We start from the raw sequence: 27,105 nt of genomic DNA, 5'->3' as shown, positions 1-27,105 counted from the left end.
AATGAGAAAAAATTATATAGAAAGCAATTTAAAATAGAGAAAAGTGTGAGTAGGTAGAGCTACCTGTAATGACTGTGCGTTACATAATCTAAACGGATATTAAATATCATCTCTATGTATTCACTCATACCCGTGTACGTATTTTTTTAATAAGTGCAGATAGATATCTCCGTCTAAACCTATGTAATTGTAAATATGTCAAAATCTGTAGATCTGGAAAGATCCTGAAGCAATGCGGGGCTGTGGGCCCGACGTCCGCTTCCTGCGGCGGGCAAGAGAGCGAGCCCCTCTCTCCGGGTGGCGAAGGCTCCCTCTGCGCGGCGTGCGGCGGGCCGGGGGCCAACGTGCGCGGCAGGGTCCGTGCGCGTATCCTGGAGCGGGACGGCTGCCTGGCGAGCGAGCCAGCGAGGCTCCATGTCCCCGAAGCCTCGTCTCGTAGGAGCCCTGACACCCCACCGTGTTCTCCTAGGCTGAGGACGGCCGAGCGCCCCGAGTTACCGGAGAGGAAGGGAGGAGAGAAGGAGACGGGAGCGTCTGAGCTGTTAGAAGCCTCCTGGCAGCCACCGAAAGCGAGAGCCGCTGTGAGTCCCTGGCCCTCGGGGCCTCGTCCCCGGCTTGTGTGTCCTGGTGCCTCCCTGCCCCTCCGTCTCCTTTTTCCCCACGCTTTCTCTGGCCCGTTCTTTTCCCTGCCATTAGTTTCCTCTCTGTGTCTGTATGTGCTGCTCTGTCTCTTTCCTTCCTCCCTCCCTTCGCCGTCTCTCTCTCTGTGCCTTTGTCGTGCTCGGCGTTGCCGGCTTTCTTCATTCCGTACGGCACTGTTCCCGTCCTCGTTCACGTTCTGAGCCTTTGTGCTGCTCCCCGCCCCGTTTTTTTTCTCTCTTTATTTACTTTTTTCCTGTCCTCCGTCTCTCCGCAGGGCTCCTCATTCCTCTCTTTCTTCCTCCAAGCCCCTGTGTTCCCCGCGGTCTCTCGCTCTGCCATCGTTTTTGCCTGTTGCCCTCTCTCTTGCTTCCCGTTGATAGGAGGAACAAAAATCTTGTAGAAAGCCCTTGGCATAAGGCAGCAAGACCAGGCCTAACGGAACAGAAACCTAACAGAGAAGCACTAGCTCTGTAGGGACTGGAGGTGGGGCAAAGCGGGATGTCCTTGGCTCGCAGGCTGGGAAAATGGGACGTTCCACTAAATGGAGAAGGAGCTACTTGAGTAGCAGCACAAAATGACAGCGGGCGTGCTCAAGAAATGAGGTCGAGGAGCCGACACCGGGGCAGGGGGCACCGGGCTGCAGGGGCACCGGGGACCCCTGGAGACCCTTGATGGACACTGGCATACCAGAGATGGACTGCCAGCGAAGGGTGGGGTTATGGAAAGAACTTCTGTTTAATGCACTAACTAAGCGGTAGAAGCAAATGAATATGCAATAGGTGTATGTAAAGAATACCAAGAAGCGTGAATCACACGTACGCTCAAACACAGGGGCCATCCTCTGAGCGTGCGGTGCGCTGTATTGAAATTGCCCGCCGTTTAACACTTTCAGAACAGCGTTAGAGAGTCTTTTTTGCCGACTTTTTGGTATCTCTCCGCGTCCCGTGGTTCCTCGCCGTGTCCCCGTGTCCCGCTCCCTGCCCGTGGTCGCGTTCCTCTCTGTCCCGTTGACCGTGCCGGGTTTTTTTCCTCCGTCTCCGCGCCGCTGCCGCCGCGCCGATTTGTTTCTTTCTGTGCCCTGTTCCTGGTGCTCTTCCGGCCTCTTTTCCTCTGTCCCCCCCGCTGCTTTGATCTCTGCCTTGTTTTTTCAGAGCCCTGTCCCTTTTCTCTCTTCTCGCTTTTGAAGAGAAGCTGCCAAGTTAACGTATACTGCGATGAAGTTATAGAAGGTGTACCCGTCATTAACCAGTTGACATGAGGTAAATGCTTTCTGACCGCCTGCACGATGAGGGGATATTTTTCACCTTTTAGATCCTTCTGCACGACAAGAGGGAGATGGAAGGTTAAGTAACACGTTGTTTAGAAGCTGAGAGCTTAGTTTATATTTGACTAATAATTAACAGATGTATTGTCAGCGAGAAACTAAACAATTATAACTAACATCGTCAAATGAAATAAAGAACGTGGCTTAGCAGTGCTGCTGACTCTGCCGTCCCGTTTCTTTCCCCGTTTCAGGCGGTGAGCCAGCCGGAGGACCCGCTCTGTCCGGCCGCAGGGCCCGTGGAGCCGAGGACTCTCTTGGCGCACCCCGGGGATGTCTCTGGAGAGACTCCTCGTCTCGGTCGGATCGCCGCGGGGACGGACGAGGACCTCTGGTGAGAAGTCTTTCTTCTCTGAAATTTGGGACCGGTCACGTGCTCGCGAACTGTCCGTAAGTCGTGGTACGGAATTTCGGCAGGATAGCGTGGACGGGGTTGCGAGCACCTTAGAGGTATACAGTAGTTGCTGTGGAGTTGTTTGTGCGGCCAGCTTTTGGTGTTGGTTGTTCCCGTGCTCCGTTGTGGTGCAAAGCTGGCTCTGTATGTAGCCGTGAAGTGTACCGTAGTTGGGTTTAATTCTTGGATGTGCCTTGGTTCTGACTATGCACTTGAACACCGAAAACTACAGCAGGAGCTGCTGTGGCTTTAAGTTGCAAGGAGTGTGAGCGTTGTGGAGCCATCTGTGTTGCAGAGTGTCCTAATTGCGGTGCTGAGTGTTAGAGAGATTTGAGCTGGGTACCGGAATTGTTTTGTTTTGGAGACGGTGGGATAAACTTGGAGTACAACTTGTGAGGGCGGTGTGTCGTGGGTAGGTTTGAGTATTATCTGTGGAGTACTGCTGTAGGTGTTAATAGTTATTTGCTCGTATTTGTTACAAGATGAGCCGTGTCGTTCCGTGTGACGCGTAATGGGAGGACGGCGTAGTAGCGGTATTCTGAAAAAGAGCCCGTTCGGGTGTATTTTAGCTCACAGGAAAGAGATTGAGGAACCACCTGGTGATAATGTGAATAGAGCAACCTTGATGAAATCTTGTGAGCAGAGGCCATTGTATAAATTGGACAAGGAAGGAAAGCCTGTGCGCAAAGCGCGGTGCTGCACCCGGAAGGAGGCGAACCTGTGAGGAAGAGTGATCGAGAAGGAGGGTTGGAGCGCACCTGTGAGTCAAGAGGGCCCCAGAAAGAAGACACGGGTGGTGGAACCACAGGTCAGGAGAGCTCAAGGAAGGAGAAAGGTGATTGGGGCAGTATGGGTTTTTCTAGCTCACGCGCTAATGGAAACAGTTTGGATAATAAAAGAAATGTATTCAAAACCAATAATTAAAGGCAGGGAATGTTTATATGCTATGTATTGGATAGACCTGAAGGTGTATTTGTTCCTAGAACAAAGGTGAAGTTACAATGGTAATTAACTGAAGATGTGAATTTCCAGATTGCATTGGCAACATAAACTGATATGTTCCCTGCGTATTACCCTCAACATAAACTGTGGGCTGAAATTGGTAATTTACCGTTGTATGGCAAGTGCTGCTGTCAGCAACGACAAGACTGAATTTACCGATGCCTCTGGTTGCTCACGTAAAGTTGTAATTACATGGCTAAACTCAGATACCCAGTGTTGCAAACACAAGGTAGAAAAAGGAGACCAAGGGTCAAACAAGTTCTTGAGCTGACAGCTGTTAGGATCGCTTTTGAGTGTTCTGTAATGAGCCTTTGAATGTTGTAACTGACTCATTATGCAGCTGGCATACTTAACCGCCTGGAAGCTTCTTTTCTTAAGGAAGAGGATAATCCTCTTTTGATGGCTGGATTGAGAATGCTATGGTTCCTAATAAATCATAGACGTCATGGTTTTTATGCAGCGCACATCCGCTCTCGCGCTGCCCTTCCAGGACCTCTTGCGGAAGGCAATAGGAGGGCCGATGCACGAGCTGTGCCGCTTACTGTGCCTAAAGCCTTGGAGCAAGCTAAATTATCACATAAACTCTTTCACCAGAATGCAAAGTCGTTAAAACGACAATTTCAAATTACAACGGATCAGGCCAGGAGCGTTCTTATGTCCTGCCCTGATTGCCAACAGTCGGCACCCGTGCCATCCAAAGAGGGTGTTAATCCAGGAGGGATTACTGACAAGTACGGCCAGCTGATGTAACGCGTTGTTCTGAATTGGGTAAATACGTATGTGTTTCTGTAGACGCTCATTCCAGATTTCTCGTTGCGGCTGCACGCACTGGTGAAAGAGCACGGGACGTCTGTAAACAGTGGTTGGCGTGTTTTGCTGTTTCAGGAGTTCCAGGATATGTAAAACCAGAGGAAAGCGGAACGCACGCTGGATTAGAGGAGCGATCCCCCGAGTGCCCAGCGCGCCGTAATAAAAGTGCCTGCTTTTTAACACTTTCAAAACAGTGTTAAAGAGTCTGTTTGCCGACTTTTCGGTATCGTTTTCTGGCGACGAGGATGGGATAATCTGCCTGACCTCCCGTGGACCCCAGGATCTCTGGGACCTTGTGCCGGCACCGGGGAATTCCCGGAAGGGATCACGGATCCTCGGGCCAGCTCGGGACGTGGGTAAAACCCCATCAATGAGATAAGGCACTTTCATTGTCTGGTTTGTTTGCAGGCTGCCTGCGCGAGACGTGGGCGACACCAGCGCGTTGGGTCTGCGCGTTTTGGTAAATTGGGTAAATTAAAAAGAAATAAAAAACCAAAGAGGAAAATGAGAAAACAATAAATAAAAGAGAAAAACGAGGGAATAGTAATTTGGTAAAGGTACCTTTAGTGATTTTGCTGTTTGTGCCTTAGCAATTGTATGATTGTTTGTGTCTTTAGTGATTTGTTGTTGTTGTTACTTGTGTCTTGGGTGATTTTGTAGTCCAATACTTATGGTTCACCAATTGTCTGTTATTGTGATTGTGAAATAGGTAGTGGACAATGGACAGGAGCGATTCGGAAGAAATCCCCCCCGGGCTGTGTTTTGTGACATTGGAAAAGGATCGTTTGACTCCCTAGGGAACAGCAACCAGGGAATATTGTAATTAATGGTGGCCACTGTAAATAATATTAATATGCTGCACAGGTCTGGGTGGGTATACCCGAGATGTGTAGTATAGTAATGCACTACATGTAATATATAATGAGATATGTTTTAAATCATATATTGTCTATTATATAATGCATATTACACAATACAAAATGTTACATACGCATTGTATTTGAAAAAGGACAATCAGGGAAAGAAATTGAAACCAGTAAAAGGTTTGTTGACGAACAGATATTGGTGTAGAATACACAGAGAACATTAGATCAGGATTGTCCCTTGGTGAATGCAGGGTGGCATCCTGATGTCCTTGTATCGGGGGACAGGCTGAATTGGTATGGACAGTGCATTTTATACGGGATTGGACACGCTGTGCCTAAAGCTGTAAATACGCCAAAGCCTTCTGAGATAAAACAGGATCGTCTGTGCCTCATTTGCTACACCCCTTTATCTGTTTCCCAAATTACGATTTAGACTGTATTTACCATTGTAAAAATAAAGCTTTCCCCCTTTAATTTTTGTCATGTATTGTAATTCATAGAGATATTGGAGCCCGTCCTACCTAAACTGTAGAAAAGACAGCAGCCATGTGTATTTTTAAATAAAGATTAAATCAAGTCTGCTAGCCCATTATCTCTAAGCGTTCTACTGTGATCACCTCCCTCCCAAGGTTTTGTGTCTATTGTATCAGGGCCTGACACCCACGGCCACAGTGGATGAATCGCCATGGGCACAGCACCAGGACCCGCTTGTTGGTGTCCAGGGTATCCACTCCAGCAGACACTGTTAGTAAAAGAGCACATCATGAAACTGGAGAACCATCTAATTGTGTCATTATACACATTCACTGCTCTTTTTTCTGCTTTATACCCCTGGTAGCTTTTTAAAATGGCACAGTTTGAAAAGGATTTCTGTTTTGGCCCTGCACACGGAGGCTGATTTTCCTTTTCTAGGGCCTTCCACCCGGTTCACCGCACCCGTGTGATCACTGCGCTGCACGTGGGCAAAATCAGCTGTGCCCTGTGTTTCTCCCGTAAAATAGTAAGAACGCTAATACAATCGTGCCAGGAACTACCTTCACTGTGAATATTTGAAGGAACCCACTGCTAATGTATTGTTAATGGGTACTTGCATTGTGGATTAGATGCAACAAAAATCCATACTTTCTTTTATCCTTTGCTGTACAGGAGGTGGTTGAACTTTTCTATAGCAGATTCAATCACCTGTTGTAAAGCGAGATGGTTGTCTCCTTGTGAGGAAGCAGGGTAGATTTACCCATGCTCTATAAGCACCATGGATGAGCTATATAGAGTAACAGCTTAAAAACAAACCAACCGACAACAAGAAGCTAACGATCAAAACAACAAAAGGAAAAAAAACCCAAACAAACCAACCCAAAAGCGCAGAGGCTCCTGAACGCCCCCTCTCAGTGCTGTGATGTCCGTTTCCAGGGAGCCCGTGGGGTGTCCCCACAACCGCAGACACAGGTGACCCGGCTGGGTGGTGCCAGCAGAGAACAGTTGGTGTGACCCAGCCCGCTGCGCTGCCCTGGGAAAGCCGGGGACAAAGGGCCGGGCCGGGGCATGGGGAGGTTGGTTCCAGCTCACGGATCAGCTCACAGCGACTGCGGAAACAGCCCCGAGCCGGGACGGGCCCGGCCGTGTGCTCCTGTCCCCCCGCCGCGGGGGTCCTGGCTCTGGACATCGTTGCACAGGATCGTTTGAGAACCGTTCCTGAAGGATGCGCAGCGCCCAGAGCAGCAGCGCCTGCCCGGCTGCTGCTCAGCCGAGGGTAAGGGCTGGCACTGACCCTGTAGCAGCAGCAGAGCTGCCACAGCTGCGGGCGAGCCGAGTTACTGCTGCAGACAAGACACGGGGCACAGGGAGAGGCAATGTATTTTATTAGGACAGAAGGCATCTTTAGGAAAAAAAAACATTTTAGCAATGTCGGGCTATTATCTTTTATCAGTGTGTCTGCCATGTGCGCGGCTCTGGGAAAGCGCGTTCGGGGAGCTCGGGCTGCCCACGGGTCAAGAAAAAGCGCCCGCGCTGCGGGGCCCGGGGGCGCTGCGTGACCGCGCTCGGTGCTGCCGTCTGGTGGCCACAGCCCGGAACTGCAGCTGGGGAGCGGCGCCCGGTGCCCGTGCCGCGGGTAAGAGGGGGGCGCTGCCGCTGCGACCGAGGTCGTGCCCGTCAGAAAGGGGGGGCAGCGGTCGGACGAGCCGCCGGGAAAAAAAGAGGCGCCCGGCTCTCCCGGGGCGGCCCCGCTGCGAGGGGAACGGGCGAGGCGGCAGCAGGAGGCGGCGGCGTCTCCTCAGTCCCGGGCACAGGGGAGAGAAACCTGCCGGCCGGAGCTCCTTACGACTCTCTCTGTTCACAATGAATTTAAGGGTAGGTGACCACCCGCCCCCCTTGTCAGCGTAAAGCAAAGGAGCGCGGTTTGTTGTTTCCTTTCAAACGCGGCTGCTGGAAGCCGCGCGGGCAAAGGGCGTGGGGGGCCCGGCAGGGCGGAGAGCAGACGGGTGAGGGTGCAGAGCGGGCCAATCAGATGGCGCGGGAAGGCTGGGGGGGGGGGGCGGATCGCTGATAGGCTGCCAAGGCACGTCAATTGCCATTCTGTCCGCCAATCAGATTGCCGGAGGGGCGGGTGTCGGAGGCTCCGTACTGCGCATGAGCAAACTGCGAGTACTGATGGGCCAAGAGAATGATGATTGACTTGTCTTCGGCAGCCAATCGTGTTGCGGAAAGGGGCGGGTGCTGCTCTCTCCCTACTGCGCCTGCCCTCACTGCGAGCTCTGATAGGCGGAGAAAATGGTGATTGACGTGCCTAGGCAGGCTATCATTTTGCCGGAGGGGCGGGCGTTGCGGGCCTCTGGGCGCCGGACGGAGCATCCAATAGGAGGACAGCGTGGTGGGGTGGAAAGCAGCCAATCAGCGCGGGTCCTGACGAGCGGGTCCGTGGTGTCTCGGGGTGGGTACCGGGAATTAACGGGAACGGGGGTCGGGGCGGCTGTGGAGCGGTTGCTGCAACCGGCACCCGGGGACCTGGAGGCAGTCGGCTCAGGGTAGCCCTTCGTGAGGTCCCCGGAGGCGGCAGAAAGGAAGGAGGCGACAGAAAGGCAGAGGGGGCCTCCCGCCGCGGAGGTCTCCGGGGCGCGGCGGGTGTCGGTGCCCGCGGAGCCCGGCGGGACGGTGGGAGAGTGCGAGGGGAACGGAGCGGCGAAAGAGGCGGCAGGTGAGTGCGGCCGCGGCGAGGGTGACCGTGCCGTTGGAACGGGGGGAGTGGGATGGGCCGGCGCGGTGAGGAGGCGTTCGGTTCAGTTTCCCCCCTGCCCTTACGGCCGAGTTGGCGAAGCCGGTGGGAGGTGTGTGACCCCGAGGGCAGGTGCGCCGAAGGCTTACGGTCTGGAGCCGTGTGTCCCTCCGGGACAGCAGTCGCTCCGGGAGCGGCGCAGCCCCCGTTAGTCGGGGGGAGACGTTTCAAACCAGAGCTAAGGCGCGGTGGCAGGCTCGGTGGCGTGGCGGGTCGGGCGCCGCTTCGGCGGGAGCTCGGGGCGAGGCCCGGCGGGTTCTGTGTCCTGTACGCGCGGCTTTCGTTCCGCGGCTCTCTGTGTGCGTTTTTGTTTCGTTGCGTTTGTTTTCTGGAGTTTATTTTGCGGGGTTCCCGCGAAACGCGGCACGACCGCTCGCCCGGGGCTGCCGCGGCGGTCTCAGTGCTGCCGCCCTGTGGCGAAACTCGGGTACTGCAGCGCACGGCCGGGGGAAGAGGCGCCGTTTGACCCGAAGCGGTCAGAAGTGCCAGAAACCAACGCCAGAACCGGCAGGAGCTGCGGCTTCGCAGTTCTGTCAGCATTGATCTTAGGACTCTGATTTTGATGCTAGTCGTTTTTACTTACATTACGCTACAGTGTTCTGTTTGGTACTGCTAGTGGGTAACAAATAATTGTGCTGTACCACAACGCGAGAGGATAATATTTCATAGACTTATACTGCCAAAGAGTTTGCAAGTGTATTGAAAAGGGGGGAATTCAAGAGAAGCTACCAAGTTAATGTATACTGCGATGAAGTTATAGAAGATGTACCCTTCATTAACCGGTTCACGTGGGGTAAATGCTTTCTGACCGCCTGCACGATGAGGGGATATTTTTCACCTTTTAGATCCTTCTGCATGACAAGAGGGAGACAGAAGATTTAATAACACATTGTTTAGAAGCTGAGAGCTTAGTTTATATTTAACTAATAGATGTGTTGTCAGTGAGAAACTAAACATTTATAACTAACTTCATCAATTATTTCTTAGGTTAGATATATTGTATGTTCAAAATGTAAAACAATTGTAATTAATATGTAGCAACTGTGTGATTATAAGCAATGCAAGAGCATCCAGTCGTGGGAGCACTTACAGAGGACGACCCCCAGAGCTCCCCAGTGCAGATGAAAGAAACATTGCCTGCTTAACGGTGTAATTGACTCTGCTGTCAAGCTTATTTCTCCGTTTCAGTACGAGCCCATCCCGTGGCCTCACAGGGCTGTGTCCTGTGGCGGTGCTGTGGGGAAGGGGCGAGATGCTTTCCTGCACCGGTGGATGTGTTTGCTTTTATGCTGAGCGTGTCCTAAACGGTGTCAGTTTGTCTTAATGCTGTCTGGCGTTGCTGCAGTTGCTCTGGTTTTTTGAGGATGCCTTGTGTTTTGGGGTGGCCCGTTTCCCTCGAATCCTCCGTTATCTCAGCTGCTCTCCTGTCCCTTCTTCTGACTAATTCCTCTGCTTTCTCCTGCTCTGTTTTTTTCAGAGGCTGAACTCTAATTTGGAATTTCTGTGTTTCTGAGGGGGAGCTGTGAACGCCCGATGCTCAGCAGACCCCCCAGCCCAGGCGGGGAATGGAACCTGGGGAGCAGCGCCCAGGTGGGAGACGCGGCGCCGTCCTCCGTCCCCAGCGTGCGGCAGAGGAGCAGGAGGCGACAGCCGGCCGGGGGCAGATGCCGGGTGCGTCCCCAGCTCGCCAGAGCTCCCCCCGAGCCTCCTCCCGCGGCCCCGCTCGCCCCGTGCAGCCGCTCCCAGCTCCGGCAGCTCCTGCGAGCCCGTCCCGTGTTCCTGGGCCGCTCCCAAGCCCCGTCGTGAAGGCGGCAAGCCGGCCCTCGGCACCTCTCCGGTGGCCCCTGCGGAAGGAGCAGGCTGGGGCAGGGGTGAGCTACGGTGCTAACGGCCGCTGCTTCTTCTCTCCCTCTCCCGGAGGCCGCGCTGAGGATGTGGCCGTTCGCTCCCAGCCCGGGGGATGCCGTTGGCTGCGCCCGCCTCGGGCTGGCGAGGCTCGTCTGGCAGCGTGGCGGGAGAAGGGACAGGGGAGCACGTCCCGTGCGTGGACGGGGGCTGCTGCTGCTGGAGCCAGAGAGGTTGGGGAGAGGTAAAGAGGAAGAAATGCGGGGCCGTCGGCCCAACGTCCGCTTCCTGCGGCGGGCGAGAGAGCGAGCCCCTCTCTCCGGGTGGCGAAGGCTCCCTCTGCGCGGCGTGCGGCGGGCCGGGGTCCAACGTGCGCGGCAGGGTCCGTGCGCGTATCCTGGAGCGGGACGGCTGCCTGGCGAGCGAGCCAGCGAGGCTCCATGTCCCCGAAGCCTCGTCTCGTAGGAGCCCTGACACCCCACCGTGTTCTCCTAGGCTGAGGACGGCCGAGCGCCCCGAGTTACCGGAGAGGAAGGGAGGAGAGAAGGAGACGGGAGCGTCTGAGCTGTTAGAAGCCTCCTGGCAGCCACCGAAAGCGAGAGCCGCTGTGAGTCCCTGGCCCTCGGGGCCTCGTCCCCGGCTTGTGTGTCCTGGTGCCTCCCTGCCCCTCCGTCTCCTTTTTCCCCACGCTTTCTCTGGCCCGTTCTTTTCCCTGCCATTAGTTTCCTCTCTGTGTCTGTATGTGCTGCTCTGTCTCTTTCCTTCCTCCCTCCCTTCGCCGTCTCTCTCTCTGTGCCTTTGTCGTGCTCGGCGTTGCCGGCTTTCTTCATTCCGTACGGCACTGTTCCCGTCCTCGTTCACGTTCTGAGCCTTTGTGCCGCCCCGTTTTTTGTTCTCTCTTTTTATTTTCTTTTTTCCTGTCCTCCGTCTCTCCGCGGGGCTCCTCATTACTCTCTTTCTTCCTCCAAGCCCCTGTGTTCCCCGCGGTCTCTCGCTCTGCCATCGTTTTTGCCTGTTGCCCTCTCTCTTGCTTCCCGTTGATAGGAGGAACAAAAATCTTGTAGAAAGCCCTTGGCATAAGGCAGCAAGACCAGGCCTAACGGAACAGAAACCTAACAGAGAAACACTAGCTCTGTAGGGACTGGAGGTGGGGCAAAGCGGGATGTCCTTGGCTCGCAGGCTGGGAAAATGGGACGTTCCACTAAATGGAGAAGGAGCTACTTGAGTAGCAGCACAAAATGACAGCGGGCGTGCTCAAGACATGAGGTCGAGGAGCCGACACCGGGGCAGGGGGCACCGGGCTGCAGGGGCACCGGGGACCGCTGGAGACCCTTGATGGACACTGGCATACCAGAGATGGACTGCCAGCGAAGGGTGGGGTTATGGAAAGAACTTCTGTTTAATGCACTAACTAAGCGGTAGAAGCAAATGAATATGCAATAGGTGTATGTAAAGAATACCAAGAAGCGTGAATCACACGTACGCTCAAATACAGGGGCCATCCTCTGAGCGTGCGGTGCGCTGTATTGAAATTGCCCGCCGTTTAACGCTTTCAGAACAGCGTTAGAGAGTCTTTTTTGCCGACTTTTTGGTATCTCTCCGCATCCCGTGGTTCCTCGCCGTGTCCCCGTGTCCCGCTCCCTGCCCGTGGTCGCGTTCCTCTCTGTCCCGTTGACCGTGCCGGGTTTTTTTCCTCCGTCTCCGCGCCGCTGCCGCCGCGCCGATTTGTTTCTTTCTGTGCCCTGTTCCTGGTGCTCTTCCGGCCTCTTTTCCTCTGTCCCCGCCGCTGCTTTGATCTCTGCCTTGTTTTTTCAGAGCCCTGTCCCTTTTCTCTCTTCTCGCTTTTGAAGAGAAGCTGCCAAGTTAACGTATACTGCGATGAAGTTATAGAAGGTGTACCCGTCATTAACCAGTTGACATGAGGTAAATGCTTTCTGACCGCCTGCACGATGAGGGGATATTTTTCACCTTTTAGATCCTTCTGCACGACAAGAGGGAGATGGAAGGTTAAGTAACACGTTGTTTAGAAGCTGAGAGCTTAGTTTATATTTGACTAATAATTAACAGATGTATTGTCAGCGAGAAACTAAACAATTATAACTAACATCGTCAAATGAAATAAAGAACGTGGCTCAGCAGTGCTGCTGACGCTGCCGTCCCGTTTCTTTCCCCGTTTCAGCCGGTGAGCCAGCCGGAGGACCCGCTCTGTCCGGCCGCAGGGCCCGTGGAGCCGAGGACTCTCTTGGCGCACCCCGGGGATGTCTCTGGAGAGACTCCTCGTCTCGGTCGGATCGCCGCGGGGACGGACGAGGACCTCTGGTGAGAAGTCTTTCTTCTCTGAAATTTGGGACCGGTCACGTGCTCGCGAACTGTCCGTAAGTCGTGGTACGGAATTTCGGCAGGATAGCGTGGACGGGGTTGCGAGCACCTTAGAGGTATACAGTAGTTGCTGTGGAGTTGTTTGTGCGGCCAGCTTTTGGTGTTGGTTGTTCCCGTGCTCCGTTGTGGTGCAAAGCTGGCTCTGTATGTAGCCGTGAAGTGTACCGTAGTTGGGTTTAATTCTTGGATGTGCCTTGGTTCTGACTATGCACTTGAACACCGAAAACTACAGCAGGAGCTGCTGTGGCTTTAACTTGCGAGGAGTGTGAGCGTTGTGGAGCCATCTGTGTTGCAGAGTGTCCTAATTGCGGTGCTGAGTGTTAGAGAGATTTGAGCTGGGTACCGGAATTGTTTTGTTTTGGAGACGGTGGGATAAACTTGGAGTACAACTTGTGAGGGCGGTGTGTCGTGGGTAGGTTTGAGTATTATCTGTGGAGTACTGCTGTAGGTGTTAATAGTTATTTGCTCGTATTTGTTACAAGATGAGCCGTGTCGTTCCGTGTGACGCGTAATGGGAGGACGGCGTAGTAGCGGTATTCTGAAAAAGAGCCCGTTCGGGTGTATTTTAGGTCACAGGAAAGAGATTGAGGAACCACCTGGTGATAATGTGAATAGAGCAACCTTGATGAAATCTTGTGAGCAGAGGCCATTGTATAAATTGGACAAGGAAGGAAAGGCTGTGCGCAAAGCGCGGTGCTGCACCCGGGCGCCCCAATGCCGTGCCGCAGCGCGCCTCAGTGCTGCCGCCCTGTGGCGAAACTCGGGTACTGCAGCGCACGGCCGGGGGCAGAGGCGCTGTTCGCCCCGCAGGGCTCGCAGCCAGGTATCTGTGTGTCAGTGCCCGTCCCCATTTGTGTAAAAACGACATCCCTCCCTCGGTGGCTCCTTAGAACGTTTAAAGATGTAAATATTGCTACCACTAACATTGTCGATCCGGCTTCTTTCCTCAGTGTCAAGCAAAGGAGCGCGGTTTGTTGTTTCCTTTTAAAGGCGGCTGTTGGAAGCCGCGCGGGCAAAGGGCGTGGGGGTCCCGGCAGGGTGGCGAGAAGGCGAGTGAGGATGCAGAGCGGGCCAATCAGATCGCTCGGGAGGGCTGGAGGGGCGGAGCGCTGATAGGCGGGGAGAATGGCAATTGATGTGCGCAGGCAGCCAATCAGATTGCCAGAGGGGCGGGCGTTGAGGCCTCAGTACTGCGCATGCCCAAATTGCGCAGTCCTCAGTCAGGTCAGACCCTGTGGCGGGCACCTGGGCGCGGAGCGCGGGAAGGAGCATCCAATAGGAGGACGGCGCGCTGGGGTGAAAAGCAGCCAATCAGAGCGCACCGACTCAATCCTGTTTGAACAGCTGCCTCCCTGGCAAGCGCGTCCGTGGTGTCTCGGGGCGGGCACCGGGAGTTAACGGGGAAACGGGGGTCGAGGCGAGGGAGGGGAGGCTGAGGAGCGCTCATTTTGGCCTCTCCTTCCCCTTGCCCTGCCTCTCCGTCCCTTTTGCCTCTCTCTCCCTCTCTCTGTGTCACCTTGTCTTGCTCCCTGTCCCTATCTTTCTCTGACAAGCTGACCTGCTCCTTGCCCTCCTTTTGTATGGAATCACAGGCTCATTCTGCTTGGAGAAGACATGTGCAATTTTCTAATGACTTGACGGTTTAGAGAAATGGCCTGGAAGAGATCATTCCTTTGTCTTTTTTTGGTGTGTGTTTTTTGTGTTTTGTTTTTTTTTTTTTCCCCACGTGGGGAAAAAAAAAAAAAAAAAAAGAGGCAAATTCAGTGCCTCTGCGGAGAAGCTGGCGACCAGTTTTAGTTAAGAACGCACACCCCGTTGGCGAACGGGTCCCGCGGCAGTTCCACGTGTTGCAGGTAAAAGAAGGAAGTTTGATCTGCCATAGAGGAACAGCCGCCTCTTTCCCTCCTTAGGGTCGAGCGTTGCCCTTGTCTTTGTTCACATGAATTTATGGGCACGCTGGAAATAGCCTTTAAGATTTATATGTAGAGTTTAATCTAAGTGGTAAGTGGCATGGGCATAGTTAATTTTTGAACACCTTGCTGCCAGTTGAAATGTAAGGGATGAAATGTGATGGGAAGTAATAAGTAAATTTGGGTTTGACTTCTAGGGTGTTTTTTTCCCCATTAGTGTAAATCAATGGCACCGTTGTCCTGTGGCTCAATCTCCGTTCCGTTCCGTGGAGTCTTCAATTTAGGATGTTCAGGTAAGAAAGTTTGTCCTTCCAAAGAATGACCAGCCATTGGTAGGACAGAGAGAGGCTTTTAAGTGCATGATCAGAATTTAAGCCAAATTCCACTTGACGTTGCTGCTGTTGGTTTTGGCTTTCACTGGTTTCCCCACAGTTCCCTAGTGTGTTTGGGAGCTCGGAGTGGGCATTTTTTTCCCCCAGGGAGAGGCTATGCTTAAGAATGAATTTGTTTCCTTAGAGGAGTGAGAGTCCGTTTGTGTAACACAAAGAAAAACCCCAGCCTAGTGGAGTTGTGAGTGTGTGTCTGTGAGATGGCTGCTTTACTTTGATGAGTTCACACCTGTGCAATTGTAATGCCAAAGAGCAATGCAAGATAGGAGGGTTTTTTCCGCTGTGGGGGGGGATGCATAAAACCAGAGCTAAGGTGCGGTTGCAGGCTTGGTGGTGTGGCGAGTGGGGCGCCGCTTCGGTGGGAGCTCGGGGTGAGGCCCAGCGGGTTCTGTGTCCTGTACGCGTGGCTTTCGTGCCGCGGCTCTCTGTGTGCGTTTTTGTTTTGTTGTGTTTGTTTTTTGTTTATTTTTCTGCGGGATTCCCGCGAAACGCGGCACAGCCGCTCGGCCCGGGCTGCCGCGGCGGTCTCAGTGCTGCCGTCCTGTGGGCAAAGCGCGGTGCTGCACCCGGGCGCCCCAATGCCGTGCCGCAGCGCGCCTCAGTGCTGCCGCCCTGTGGCGAAACTCGGGTACTGCAGCGCACGGCCGGGGGCAGAGGCGCTGTTCGCCCCGCAGGGCTCGCAGCCAGGTATCTGTGTGTCAGTGTCCGTCCCCGTTTGTGTAAAAACGACATCCCTGCCTCGATGGCTCCTTAGAACGTTTAAAGATGTAAATATTTCTACCACTAACATTGTCGATCCGACTTCTTTCCTCAGTGGATCCGTTTTGCAGTCGGTGACCCACGATTGCTTGGAAACAGCAGAAGCTGTTCGCTCCGGCGGAGCGGATTGAAAGGACCAGCCGCTGGAGGATGCTGAAGACTCCTGGGTCGCTGATGGAAGCAGCTTTGCATAAAGCAAGGGGTACGTGAACCTGGGCATGCAGTGACGACTGCCCAGCAGGTAATGGAAGCTAAACCTTTACCTCCAACGCCCGACAAAAATAACGCCAAGAAATGCCACTGAAAAAAACACAGTCAGGGAGGGTTTTTTTTAAATTTCCTTTAGTTCCCCCCCCTCTCCCCCGCCCTGCTGCGTTTAGTGCAGTGAATGACCCATTGGGAGATGACTGTGGATCTGGCTGTTGAAGGGTGTCTGAAGGAGAAGGAGATGTGTGTAGAGCAGGATTGGTTGTGGGGGTGAGTGTAACTGGTTTGGATGTGGGGTTGTAAATTCTTTTTGGAGGCTTCCTAGTTTCTGCTGTCATCTGTGGGGTGAAGCGTCTTTCTGTGTGCAGGTTTGAAAGGTGCGACGTACGGAGCTCCATCATTTGCCACCAGAACTCCAAATCACAGAGACAACGTTGCTGTGCAGCTGCTAAGGACAGTGTGTGTCTCAGGTAGAGTAACATCCTTTGTGCTCTGTGTGCGTGTTCCTCCCTTGAAACGAAGGTGCGCTGCCCGGAGTTTCACGTTCCGTGTGGTACCTGCTGGGCTGAGTCTCCTCCCTACGCTCGCCCGTTTTAGCCACGTCTCTGCTCCAGCCCAGTTCGGGAGCAGAGTGGGTCATCACTGACTGCAGGGCGGTTGCACCTTCTTCAAGCTGCTAACACAGGAGGATGACTTTGGCTTTCTGCTCACATCACACATTCAGATACTGGGCAAGTTGTGTATCTCCTTCAAAAAAGAAACACTGTCAAGGGGCTGACAGAGCGTGAGTTTCACAACACAACAAACCAACTCTGCTAGGCTTACATCGTTTTGGTGGTGCATAGCATGTTTCACTTAATCCCGTCATTGCAGGTCTCTTCTAGAGCCTCCATTGTCAAATCTTGCTGGTTACTCACCCAATTTCCTTTCCTAACTGTCTTCCCTTTTTCCTTAGCGTTTTGAGAAGCTTGATCCTGGGGTGTCTGGGGGTTGCCAGCTGACAAAATGACATTGCTGTGGCCTTGCTGAGAACAGGTGTCCCTGTGAGCCACCTCCCGGGAGCAGAGCTGAAGTTGAAAGGCGGCCTGAAAGCCCCGGTGAGAGTTTTCGTTAAAGAAACCGGAGATGATGGGGTTGACGCTGCTATTGAAAAAGGCCAGCCGGTGAGCAAAGGGATAGATATAAATGTGAAAGAACTGCAACTGGACATCTGAAAGGTTGACATAGTCAGAAAGCATCATCAGAGTCCACAAGGGAAGCCAGGAGAGGGTGAAAAGCAAACCCACAATAATGAGCATTTTGATTACTCTTTGTTTCTTCTTTGACGTGCTGTGCCATCGCTCCTGGCTGTGCTTTCCCACCGTGGGCATCGCAGTGTTGAAGAGAGCAATGCTTATCCTGGCGTACATGATAACAGTGAGCGACAGGGGAGCCAGATAGATGTTCGCAAAGAGAACTGTTGTGTAGATCTTTGTCATTCCTGGGTCAGGCCAGTCCTCTCGGCACCAGTATACGGGGCGGCTTTCGTTGCCGTAGCCGAGGATCACCCTGAAATGTTTCTCTTCTTGTACGTGCAGCATGACGGCAGAAGGACGCGTGATTGCGATGGCCAGAATCCAAGTGACGGCTATGATGATGACTGCAGTTGAAACGGTCAGCTTCTGCTCGAACGGATGAACGATGCAGCGAAACCTGCAGCAAAGATATCCGGCGACATACGTAGAGAAGCTGATTAAGGAACGCTCACTCAAACAGGCAAGCATACGTTCACTTCTTCAATTGCATGCTTTTTCAACAGATTAAACATGATACTCCAGTTGTTGGAAGCTGTGCTGTTGCTGGAAAAGTTACCATCGTGCGTTGCAAAGGGCCTCAGAAGGGAAACACTGATCAGGAAACTGGAAATAAGTTAGCAGATGCCAGTGTAAAACCAGCCACCGAAAGGACAGAGACCGATACAAAAGCCACACCTCTGATCCCAGGTGGCTGTCTCCTCCAGCCAACATCAGGAAACCGCAACAAAGAGGATAAGAAATTAATAGGAAATTTGTAGCCGAATTAGAATTAGGGTCCAAAGAAGCTGTCACTGGTGACGGGAGAGCAGTGGTACCTCGCAGCGCAAGGAGCTGATGCGCTCTATTAAGATTAGGTGAAAAGGTAAGAGTGAATTTATAAACTGTTTGCGAAGGAGTGACCCAGCAATGTGAAATGTGTCTAGAAAACCATCATCTTAATACTGTATACAGGGTATAAATAAGAACAATTGGACGAGGGAAATGTCCCAGGACAACACTGGCAAATAGGGTTCTCCAAGCTGCCTAGAAAAGAGGGGTATGGCTATTGGGTGGCACTCACAGCAGCTCCCTTCTCAGGTTGGCCAGGAGCATTCCCGTGCCGGGGGGCGGCTGCCGGCCTGTGGGCCGGGGGCTGCGGCTGTTTGGGGCGCTGCCCCCGCTTTGTTTTCCTAGGGGAGCCCCCCCCCGCTTTTTGGGGGTTGTGGTACGTGCACGTGTAAATGACACAATGAGAGTAAATGACACAATGAGCTGCCTGTCGGGGCCGTTTCCCTCGTGTCGCGTGACGGTGTCGCTTGTGGCGCCCCAGCGTGAGCAGGGGCCGGCGATGCGGGTGGGGGATGCGGGGGTCAAAAGGGAGTCCCCCTGAAAAGAGGGGGTTACAGTCCAAACGTGCCTGAAAATTCCCGGGGGAGGAGAACACGTGTTCGACCTGTAAACACGAGTGTGGGAATTGCAAACAGAGAAATCTGTCCTTGGTATTTATAAATTGCAGGATGGCATTCACGTGTATATCAAATGCTTTTATATCAACCCCCTTTTCTACTCTATTATATAAAGGATTTTTAGAATGTAAAAAATTCCTGTTGATGGTTTTAAAAATAGCAATATCTTGTCTATATGTAAATTAAAAAATGAAGGACTCGAAAATGAGAAAAAATTATATAGAAAGCAATTTAAAATAGAGAAAAGTGTGAGTAGGTAGAGCTACCTGTAATGACTGTGCGTTACATAATCTAAACGGATATTAAATATCATCTCTATGTATTCACTCATACCCGTGTACGTATTTTTTTAATAAGTGCAAATAGATATCTCCGTCTAAACCTATGTAATTGTAAATATGTCAAAATCTGTAGATCTGGAAGGATCCTGAAGCAATGCGGGGCTGTGGGCCCGACGTCCGCTTCCTGCGGCAGGCGAGAGAGCGAGCCCCTCTCTCCGGGTGGCGAAGGCTCCCTCTGCGCGGCGTGCGGCGGGCCGGGGGCCAACGTGCGCGGCAGGGTCCGTGCGCGTATCCTGGAGCGGGACGGCTGCCTGGCGAGCGAGCCAGCGAGGCTCCATGTCCCCGAAGCCTCGTCTCGTGGAGCCCTGACACCCCACCGTGTTCTCCTAGGCTGAGGACGGCCGAGCGCCCCGAGTTACCGGAGAGGAAGGGAGGAGAGAAGGAGACGGGAGCGTCTGAGCTGTTAGAAGCCTCCTGGCAGCCACCGAAAGCGAGAGCCGCTGTGAGTCCCTGGCCCTCGGGGCCTCGTCCCCGGCTTGTGTGTCCTGGTGCCTCCCTGCCCCTCCGTCTCCTTTTTCCCCACGCTTTCTCTGGCCCGTTCTTTTCCCTGCCATTAGTTTCCTCTCTGTGTCTGTATGTGCTGCTCTGTCTCTTTCCTTCCTCCCTCCCTTCGCCGTCTCTCTCTCTGTGCCTTTGTCGTGCTTGGCGTTGCCGGCTTTCTTCATTCCGTACGGCACTGTTCCCGTCCTCGTTCACGTTCTGAGCCTTTGTGCTGCCCCCCGCCCCGTTTTTTTTCTCTCTTTTTATTTTCTTTTTTCCTGTCCTCCGTCTCTCCGCGGGGCTCCTCATTCCTCTCTTTCTTCCTCCAAGCCCCTGTGTTCCCCGCGGTCTCTCGCTCTGCCATCGTTTTTGCCTGTTGCCCTCTCTCTTGCTTCCCGTTGATAGGAGGAACAAAAATCTTTTAGAAAGCCCTTGGCATAAGGCAGCAAGACCAGGCCTAACGGAACAGAAACCTAACAGAGAAGCACTAGCTCTGTAGGGACTGGAGGTGGGGCAAAGCGGGATGTCCTTGGCTCGCAGGCTGGGAAAATGGGACGTTCCACTAAATGGAGAAGGAGCTACTTGAGTAGCAGCACAAAATGACAGCGGGCGTGCTCAAGAAATGAGGTCGAGGAGCCGACACCGGGGCAGGGGGCACCGGGCTGCAGGGGCACCGGGGACCCCTGGAGACCCTTGATGGACACTGGCATACCAGAGATGGACTGCCAGCGAAGGGTGGGGTTATGGAAAGAACTTCTGTTTAATGCACTAACTAAGCGGTAGAAGCAAATGAATATGCAATAGGTGTATGTAAAGAATACCAAGAAGCGTGAATCACACGTACGCTCAAATACAGGGGCCATCCTCTGAGCGTGCGGTGCGCTGTATTGAAATTGCCCGCCGTTCAACACTTTCAGAACAGCGTTAGAGAGTCTTTTTTGCCGACTTTTTGGTATCTCTCCGCGTCCCGTGGTTCCTCGCCGTGTCCCCGTGTCCCGCTCCCTGGCCGTGGTCGCGTTCCTCTCTGTCCCGTTGACCGTGCCGGGTTTTTTTCCTCCGTCTCCGCGCCGCTGCCGCCGCGCCGATTTGTTGCTTTCTGTGCCCTGTTCCTGGTGCTCTTCCGGCCTCTTTTCCTCTGTCCCCGCCGCTGCTTTGATCTCTGCCTTGTTTTTTCAGAGCCCTGTCCCTTTTTTCTCTTCTCGCTTTTGAAGAGAAGCTGCCAAGTTAACGTATACTGCGATGAAGTTATAGAAGGTGTACCCGTCATTAACCAGTTGACATGAGGTAAATGCTTTCTGACCGCCTGCACGATGAGGGGATATTTTTCACCTTTTAGATCCTTCTGCACGACAAGAGGGAGATGGAAGATTAAGTAACACGTTGTTTAGAAGCTGAGAGCTTAGTTTATATTTGACTAATAATTAACAGATGTATTGTCAGCGAGAAACTAAACAATTATAACTAACATCGTCAAATGAAATAAAGAACGTGGCTCAGCAGTGCTGCTGACTCTGCCGTCCCGTTTCTTTCCCCGTTTCAGGCGGTGAGCCAGCCGGAGGACCCGCTCTGTCCGGCCGCAGGGCCCGTGGAGCCGAGGACTCTCTTGGCGCACCCCGGGGATGTCTCTGGAGAGACTCCTCGTCTCGGTCGGATCGCCGCGGGGACGGACGAGGACCTCTGGTGAGAAGTCTTTCTTCTCTGAAATTTGGGACCGGTCACGTGCTCGCGAACTGTCCGTAAGTTGTGGTACGGAATTTCGGCAGGATAGCGTGGACGGGGTTGCGAGCACCTTAGAGGTATACAGTAGTTGCTGTGGAGTTGTTTGTGCGGCCAGCTTTTGGTGTTGGTTGTTCCCGTGCTCCGTTGTGGTGCAAAGCTGGCTCTGTATGTAGCTGTGAAGAGTACCGTAGTTCGGTTTAATTCTTGGATGTGCCTTGGTTCTGACTATGCACTTGAACACCAAAAACTACAGCAGGAGCTAAACTTGCAAGGAGTGTGAGCGTTGTGGAGCCATCTGTGTTGCAGAGTGTCCTAATTGCGGTGCTGAGTGTTAGAGAGATTTGAGCTGGGTACCGGAATTGTTTTGTTTTGGAGACGGTGGAATAAACTTGGAGTACAACTTGTGAGGGCGGTGTGTCGTGGGTAGGTTTGAGTATTATCTGTGGAGTACTGCTGTAGGTGTTAATAGTTATTTGCTCGTATTTGTTACAAGATGAGCCGTGTCGTTCCGTGTGACGCGTAATGGGAGGACGGCGTAGTAGCGGTATTCTGAAAAAGAGCCTGTTAGGGTGTATTTTAGCTCACAGGAAAGAGATTGAGGAACCACCTGGTGATAATGTGAATAGAGCAACCTTGATGAAATCTTGTGAGCAGAGGCCATAGTATAAATTGGACAAGGAAGGAAAGGCTGTGTGCAAAGCGCGGTGCTGCACCCGGGCGCCCCAATGCCGTGCCGCAGCGCGCCTCAGTGCTGCCGCCCTGTGGCGAAACTCGGGTACTGCAGCGCACGGCCGGGGGCAGAGGCGCTGTTCGCCCCGCAGGGCTCGCAGCCAGGTATCTGTGTGTCAGTGCCCGTCCCCATTTGTGTAAAAACGACATCCCTCCCTCGGTGGCTCCTTAGAACGTTTAAAGATGTAAATATTGCTACCACTAACATTGTCGATCCGGCTTCTTTCCTCAGTGTAAAGCAAAGGAGCGCGGTTTGTTGTTTCCTTTTAAAGGCGGCTGTTGGAAGCCGCGCGGGCAAAGGGCGTGGGGGTCCCGGCAGGGTGGCGAGAAGGCGAGTGAGGATGCAGAGCGGGCCAATCAGATCGCTCGGGAGGGCTGGAGGGGCGGAGCGCTGATAGGCGGGGAGAATGGCAATTGATGTGCGCAGGCAGCCAATCAGATTGCCAGAGGGGCGGGCGTTGAGGCCTCAGTACTGCGCATGCCCAAATTGCGCAGTCCTCAGTCAGGTGTGACCCTGTGGCGGGCACCTGAGCGCGGAGCGCGGGAAGGAGCATCCAATAGGAGGACGGCGCGCTGGGGTGAAAAGCAGCCAATCAGAGCGCACCGACTCAATCCCGTTTGAACAGCTGCCTCCCTGGCAAGCGCGTCCGTGGTGTCTCGGGGCGGGCACCGGGAGTTAAGGGGGAAACGGGGGTCGAGGCGAGGGAGGGGAGGCTGAGGAGCGCTCATTTTGGCCTCTCCTTCCCCTTGCCCTGCCTCTCCGTCCCTTTTGCCTCTCTCTCCCTCTCTCTGTGTCACCTTGTCTTGCTCCCTGTCCCTATCTTTCTCTGACAAGCTGACCTGCTCCTTGCCCTCCTTTTGTATGGAATCACAGGCTCATTCTGCTTGGAGAAGACATGTGCAATTTTCTAATGACTTGACGGTTTAGAGAAACGGCCTGGAAGAGATCATTCCTTTGTCTTTTTTTGGTGTGTGTTTTTTGTGGTTTTTTTTTTTTTTCCCCACGTGGGGAAAAAAAAAAAAAAAAAAAAAGAAGAGGCGAATTCAGTGCCTCTGCGGAGAAGCTGGCGACCAGTTTTAGTTAAGAACGCACACCCCGTTGGCGAACGGGTCCCGCGGCATTTCCACGTGTTGCAGGTAAAAGAAGGAAGTTTGATCTGCCATAGAGGAACAGCCGCCTCTTTCCCTCCTTAGGGTCGAGCGTTGCCCTTGTCTTTGTTCACATGAATTTATGGGCACGCTGGAAATAGCCTTTAAGATTTATATGTAGAGTTTAATCTAAGTGGTAAGTGGCATGGGCATAGTTAATTTTTGAACACCTTGCTGCCAGTTGAAATGTAAGGGATGAAATGTGATGGGAAGTAATAAGTAAATTTGGGTTTGACTTCTAGGGTGTTTTTTTCCCCATTAGTGTAAATCAATGGCACCGTTGTCCTGTGGCTCAATCTCCGTTCCGTTCCGTGGAGTCTTCAATTTAGGATGTTCAGGTAAGAAAGTTTGTCCTTCCAAAGAATGACCAGCCATTGGTAGGACAGAGAGAGGCTTTTAAGTGCATGATCAGAATTTAAGCCAAATTCCACTTGACGTTGCTGCTGTTGGTTTTGGCTTTCACTGGTTTCCCCACAGTTCCCTAGTGTGTTTGGGAGCTCGGAGTGGGCATTTTTTTCCCCCAGGGAGAGGCTATGCTTAAGAATGAATTTGTTTCCTTAGAGGAGTGAGAGTCCGTTTGTGTAACACAAAGAAAAACCCCAGCCTAGTGGAGTTGTGAGTGTGTGTCTGTGAGATGGCTGCTTTACTTTGATGAGTTCACACCTGTGCAATTGTAATGCCAAAGAGCAATGCAAGATAGGAGGGTTTTTTCCGCTGTGGGGGGGGATGCATAAAACCAGAGCTAAGGTGCGGTTGCAGGCTTGGTGGTGTGGCGAGTGGGGCGCCGCTTCGGTGGGAGCTCGGGGTGAGGCCCAGCGGGTTCTGTGTCCTGTACGCGTGGCTTTCGTGCCGCGGCTCTCTGTGTGCGTTTTCGTTTTGTTGTGTTTGTTTTTTGTTTATTTTTCTGCGGGATTCCCGCGAAACGCGGCACAGCCGCTCGGCCCGGGCTGCCGCGGCGGTCTCAGTGCTGCCGTCCTGTGGGCAAAGCGCGGTGCTGCACCCGGGCGCCCCAATGCCGTGCCGCAGCGCGCCTCAGTGCTGCCGCCCTGTGGCGAAACTCGGGTACTGCAGCGCACGGCCGGGGGCAGAGGCGCTGTTCGCCCCGCAGGGCTCGCAGCCAGGTATCTGTGTGTCAGTGTCCGTCCCCGTTTGTGTAAAAACGACATCCCTGCCTCGATGGCTCCTTAGAACGTTTAAAGATGTAAATATTTCTACCACTAACATTGTCGATCCGACTTCTTTCCTCAGTGGATCCGTTTTGCAGTCGGTGACCCACGATTGCTTGGAAACAGCAGAAGCTGTTCGCTCCGGCGGAGCGGATTGAAAGGACCAGCCGCTGGAGGATGCTGAAGACTCCTGGGTCGCTGATGGAAGCAGCTTTGCATAAAGCAAGGGGTACGTGAACCTGGGCATGCAGTGACGACTGCCCAGCAGGTAATGGAAGCTAAACCTTTACCTCCAACGCCCGACAAAAATAACGCCAAGAAATGCCACTGAAAAAAACACAGTCAGGGAGGGTTTTTTTTAAATTTCCTTTAGTTCCCCCCCCTCTCCCCCGCCCTGCTGCGTTTAGTGCAGTGAATGACCCATTGGGAGATGACTGTGGATCTGGCTGTTGAAGGGTGTCTGAAGGAGAAGGAGATGTGTGTAGAGCAGGATTGGTTGTGGGGGTGAGTGTAACTGGTTTGGATGTGGGGTTGTAAATTCTTTTTGGAGGCTTCCTAGTTTCTGCTGTCATCTGTGGGGTGAAGCGTCTTTCTGTGTGCAGGTTTGAAAGGTGCGACGTACGGAGCTCCATCATTTGCCACCAGAACTCCAAATCACAGAGACAACGTTGCTGTGCAGCTGCTAAGGACAGTGTGTGTCTCAGGTAGAGTAACATCCTTTGTGCTCTGTGTGCGTGTTCCTCCCTTGAAACGAAGGTGCGCTGCCCGGAGTTTCACGTTCCGTGTGGTACCTGCTGGGCTGAGTCTCCTCCCTACGCTCGCCCGTTTTAGCCACGTCTCTGCTCCAGCCCAGTTCGGGAGCAGAGTGGGTCATCACTGACTGCAGGGCGGTTGCACCTTCTTCAAGCTGCTAACACAGGAGGATGACTTTGGCTTTCTGCTCACATCACACATTCAGATACTGGGCAAGTTGTGTATCTCCTTCAAAAAAGAAACACTGTCAAGGGGCTGACAGAGCGTGAGTTTCACAACACAACAAACCAACTCTGCTAGGCTTACATCGTTTTGGTGGTGCATAGCATGTTTCACTTAATCCCGTCATTGCAGGTCTCTTCTAGAGCCTCCATTGTCAAATCTTGCTGGTTACTCACCCAATTTCCTTTCCTAACTGTCTTCCCTTTTTCCTTAGCGTTTTGAGAAGCTTGATCCTGGGGTGTCTGGGGGTTGCCAGCTGACAAAATGACATTGCTGTGGCCTTGCTGAGAACAGGTGTCCCTGTGAGCCACCTCCCGGGAGCAGAGCTGAAGTTGAAAGGCGGCCTGAAAGCCCCGGTGAGAGTTTTCGTTAAAGAAACCGGAGATGATGGGGTTGACGCTGCTATTGAAAAAGGCCAGCCGGTGAGCAAAGGGATAGATATAAATGTGAAAGAACTGCAACTGGACATCTGAAAGGTTGACATAGTCAGAAAGCATCATCAGAGTCCACAAGGGAAGCCAGGAGAGGGTGAAAAGCAAACCCACAATAATGAGCATTTTGATTACTCTTTGTTTCTTCTTTGACGTGCTGTGCCATCGCTCCTGGCTGTGCTTTCCCACCGTGGGCATCGCAGTGTTGAAGAGAGCAATGCTTATCCTGGCGTACATGATAACAGTGAGCGACAGGGGAGCCAGATAGATGTTCGCAAAGAGAACTGTTGTGTAGATCTTTGTCATTCCTGGGTCAGGCCAGTCCTCTCGGCACCAGTATACGGGGCGGCTTTCGTTGCCGTAGCCGAGGATCACCCTGAAATGTTTCTCTTCTTGTACGTGCAGCATGACGGCAGAAGGACGCGTGATTGCGATGGCCAGAATCCAAGTGACGGCTATGATGATGACTGCAGTTGAAACGGTCAGCTTCTGCTCGAACGGATGAACGATGCAGCGAAACCTGCAGCAAAGATATCCGGCGACATACGTAGAGAAGCTGATTAAGGAACGCTCACTCAAACAGGCAAGCATACGTTCACTTCTTCAATTGCATGCTTTTTCAACAGATTAAACATGATACTCCAGTTGTTGGAAGCTGTGCTGTTGCTGGAAAAGTTACCATCGTGCGTTGCAAAGGGCCTCAGAAGGGAAACACTGATCAGGAAACTGGAAATAAGTTAGCAGATGCCAGTGTAAAACCAGCCACCGAAAGGACAGAGACCGATACAAAAGCCACACCTCTGATCCCAGGTGGCTGTCTCCTCCAGCCAACATCAGGAAACCGCAACAAAGAGGATAAGAAATTAATAGGAAATTTGTAGCCGAATTAGAATTAGGGTCCAAAGAAGCTGTCACTGGTGACGGGAGAGCAGTGGTACCTCGCAGCGCAAGGAGCTGATGCGCTCTATTAAGATTAGGTGAAAAGGTAAGAGTGAATTTATAAACTGTTTGCGAAGGAGTGACCCAGCAATGTGAAATGTGTCTAGAAAACCATCATCTTAATACTGTATACAGGGTATAAATAAGAACAATTGGACGAGGGAAATGTCCCAGGACAACACTGGCAAATAGGGTTCTCCAAGCTGCCTAGAAAAGAGGGGTATGGCTATTGGGTGGCACTCACAGCAGCTCCCTTCTCAGGTTGGCCAGGAGCATTCCCGTGCCGGGGGGCGGCTGCCGGCCTGTGGGCCGGGGGCTGCGGCTGTTTGGGGCGCTGCCCCCGCTTTGTTTTCCTAGGGGAGCCCCCCCCCGCTTTTTGGGGGTTGTGGTACGTGCACGTGTAAATGACACAATGAGAGTAAATGACACAATGAGCTGCCTGTCGGGGCCGTTTCCCTCGTGTCGCGTGACGGTGTCGCTTGTGGCGCCCCAGCGTGAGCAGGGGCCGGCGATGCGGGTGGGGGATGCGGGGGTCAAAAGGGAGTCCCCCTGAAAAGAGGGGGTTACAGTCCAAACGTGCCTGAAAATTCCCGGGGGAGGAGAACACGTGTTCGACCTGTAAACACGAGTGTGGGAATTGC

General features: G+C 53.0%; 1 long non-coding RNA gene across 1 annotated transcript; it reads left to right on the top strand.

Moving 5' to 3' along the window:
• Positions 1-7,953: 7,953 nt before the first annotated feature.
• Positions 7,954-10,997, top strand: LOC139827884 (uncharacterized). The gene is made up of 3 exons (XR_011739006.1): positions 7,954-8,228; positions 9,784-9,977; positions 10,647-10,997. It is a non-coding gene; the product is annotated as an uncharacterized lncRNA (long non-coding RNA).
• The last annotated feature ends 16,108 nt before the right edge of the window (positions 10,998-27,105 follow it).

The sequence above is a fragment of the Patagioenas fasciata genome, chromosome 4 (assembly GCF_037038585.1).
Source record: "Patagioenas fasciata isolate bPatFas1 chromosome 4, bPatFas1.hap1, whole genome shotgun sequence".
In the NCBI taxonomy this organism is placed as follows: domain Eukaryota; kingdom Metazoa; phylum Chordata; class Aves; order Columbiformes; family Columbidae; genus Patagioenas; species Patagioenas fasciata.
The sequence above is the reverse complement of the archived record's forward strand: the minus strand, read 5'-3'. Positions and strand labels throughout refer to the sequence as shown.